A 3,485-nucleotide genomic window follows, 5' to 3' on the forward strand; every position below is an offset into this window, starting at 1 on the left:
ATTCTGACTTTTTTTCTCAGAATTGTGAGATATAAACTCGCAATTGCGAGTTAAAGTACAATTTTGAGGGGGGGGGGAAAGACTGATATGCTCTCAGAATTGCGAGATATAAACTCACAATTGCGAGAAAAAAAAGTCAGAATTGTGAGTTTATGTCTCGTAGTTCTCACTTTATTTCTCAGAATTGCGACTTTATGTCTCGCAATTATGACTTTTTAACTCGCAATTGCGAGCTTATATAACGCAATTCTGAGAAAAAAAGTCAGAATTGTGAGATAAAAAGTCGCAATTACCTCTTTTATTTTTTATTCAGTGGAGGAAACGGGCTTCCATGATTTACAGCTCAAAAAAGAAGAAAAAGTAAAAAACTGATTGTGGGATAAAGTTTCAAATAGGAAATAATAACTGCCAGATGAAACACCAATGTTGTTATTGTTAACTAAAACTAAAACTGATAAAAATTTGAAGTTGAGATAAAATGACTAAAAACTTTTTTTCTTTTGGTATACTTGGGAAGCTATATTGATATGTTTTACTCCTTTTCACAGAGCCAAATTACAGGTTCTTTCCTTTTCCCTTTAATCGCTGGAACAGCAAGATGCAACTACATTTATACATAAAAAATGTGAATGGTGCTTGTCTGTGAAACGTCACAAATGCATGTTCTGCATGGTTGCTAGGGTGTTGTTATGTGGTTGCTAAGGTACTCTGAGTGCTTTTTAGCATAGGCTATTGCTGTGCAGTTTCTAGTGGGTTGTTAAGTAGATGCAAGGGTGTTCTGAATTGTTACTAGATGTTTAATGGGAGATTGACTTGATGGATGACATCCAGTATAATGCGCTCCATTCATCTCGATAACAGTAATGTTTTTATTGGACAGATTGTGTAATATGTAGATTAAGCATATCAGTGGAGTTTCATCTGCTTCCAAAAAGACGTGTTTTCAGAAGAGTCTGGGCTTGGATGCTAAAACACTTTGAAATGGAAGTTCAAAGGATGTTCAAATCAAAGTTGACGGTAGCAAGGGGTCAAGAGCTCTTTCTATTTCAGTTTCCCTTTCTCCATTTCTTTCTCTCCTTCGCTCAATGTATCTTTTTTTCTCCTTCGCCAAAGGTGCCAGTATTTAACATGCACGTGAGAGTTTCCACTACCTCACATATAAACACTCTGATGGAGGTGTGCTTTTAAACAGAACAGATCAACTCTCAATGTCAAACTGGCATTTTATAAGGCATAAACGTAAAAAAACTTTCAAAATTGGGCTAAAAGAGTTCAGTGGACAAACAGTTTCATGTTAGAGAATGTTGCTGATATGTTAAAGGTTTGTGAGCCCCAAACACACGCTGCAGCATGAGTAAAGTATGCTGTGACTGTAATAGAATTGTTGTTTTGCTTAATTCATACTGTTGTTGTTTTGTTGTCACTGTGAATTAGTTGTGTGTTGACGTTAAGAGCTCATCTTTTTATGTAATGATATTTGCTGATTGCACCGTTGTCGAGGCCCATCTGCATCTATTTAAAACTATGCCACTTAATGTCTTCGTTGTGCAAGTTGATCTTGTCTTTAGAAGCAGAGTTAACTTCATGTTAACTATATTACCTGTGAGAATGCAATAATAACATATGAAAATTATTCTGCAGATTAATAAAAGCAATAGCTCAGAGAGAAATTAATACATTTGCTGAAAATGTACTCACCCTCAGGCAGAGGTGTAGCCATCATTTCAGAAGTGACGGGGACAGAAATGTCCAATGGAATTTTTTTTTAATTGACAATTTATTGTTTTCTTTAGTTGGTTAAGAAATCAAATACGCTGCTGGATAATAACCAATTATTTGTATTCTATAATATTTTTCTTATATTTTGCTAATGACAATTTTATGATTTGTTTATATACTACAAAACTTTTTCCCATTTTCAATCACAGAATAAGGCAGAATAGTTTCTATACTGTAAAAAATGCAAAGTCAGTTACCACTGCATTATTCATATACTTTATTTATTACCTGGAGATAACTTGAAAAACACACATACACCTATATATTGTCATGATCGTGCATGTATTGTCTTCACGTTTCATCAGTCCAAACGTTTCTGCTTTTTATTGACCTTAAAGGGTCATGAAACCCCAGACTACTTTTTTTAGCAGAGGTTTTTGTGTTGCACATCATAGAAAACAATGTTAGCATCCAATCATTTTAACTGTTGGAGAAAACTGGTTAATTTTAAGCTTTTTTGCGCTATTTTCATCTTCCGGGTTTAAAATCTACATCGTGTTGACATCACAATTTGTGACGTGGCAATGGACTATAGTACATCGATGATGCGTCGGTGTCTATTAAATTATTCATGAGACTGCGTGTACTTATCCTATGAGAAGACGCTTCGCTTAATTATTCACAACAGCAAGTGTTGATTTGCTATGACAGACGCTTCAGATTGTGAGATCGCGCACATTAACTGAGAGAAACGTTCATGGATCGAAGGAGAGAGTGTTTGTTTTTGCTTTGTAATAAGTCTTCGGCACAAACGTGATTCATTCACTACAGCCGATAAAAAGATCACAAGAATCCACAAGTAATCCACACGATTCCAGTCCATCAATTAACATCTTGTGAAAAGCTTACATCCATCATTAAGGTGTTTTAACTTTAAAGCATTGCTGCGGGCCAAAATATGTTTTTCACTTGATCTGTGCATATTTCTCTTCAGATTCAGACAAGGTGACTTTTTCTCTGGACAAAGCAATATTATTGATAGCAGACTCATATTTTACCTGGAAGCAATGGTTTGAAGTTAAAAATGTCTTAATGATTGATTTGTTCAATATAAACACTCAGCTTTTTGCTTCACAAGACATTTTCACAAGACTTCACAGAAATTTCCAGAAAGTTCACTTTCGAACTCCTGAAACTTGGCCTGCTATTGTTTGAAAAGACATCACACCGGTTCATTCTTTAATTTTGCTTCAAGTATATCGGGACTTTAAAGTCAGTTCTCATTTTCAGCAGTTTTTTTTATTTACGCAAATTTTGTTCACTTTTACCAAACTCATTTTTACAGTGCAAAGAGTCGACACTATTAACTGTGAGAACAAAAGCAGCATGCATACATTTACATTTGTTATGCATCTTTGACATAAAAATCCTGACAAAACGAGTAAAACTACAATATCCACTTAGTCCCATGAGCGTGACTCACTTTCTCTGTCTCTCTCTCAGAAAAGAATAGACATTGACTCGTGATGTTTTATCCGCAAACAACAGCTTGATTACGCACTAATGTACAGCGATGCAGCTTTTGTGAAGCTGAATTCGCACACAGGCTTTCTGAGAGCAGACATCATGTCTTTTTCAGTAAGTTTGCGTCAGTCATGCACTCTGCTCTTTTGTGGAGGGCACTTTATTTGGTTATGAGAGACAGAATGGCATTATCTCAGCCTATGGGCATGAGTTTCATCCTCACAAAAGCTGAATGCCGGAGA

Source organism: Sinocyclocheilus rhinocerous, unplaced genomic scaffold (assembly GCF_001515625.1).
Source record: "Sinocyclocheilus rhinocerous isolate Xijiao unplaced genomic scaffold, SAMN03320098_v1.1 scaffold1393, whole genome shotgun sequence".
NCBI classification, from domain to species: domain Eukaryota; kingdom Metazoa; phylum Chordata; class Actinopteri; order Cypriniformes; family Cyprinidae; genus Sinocyclocheilus; species Sinocyclocheilus rhinocerous.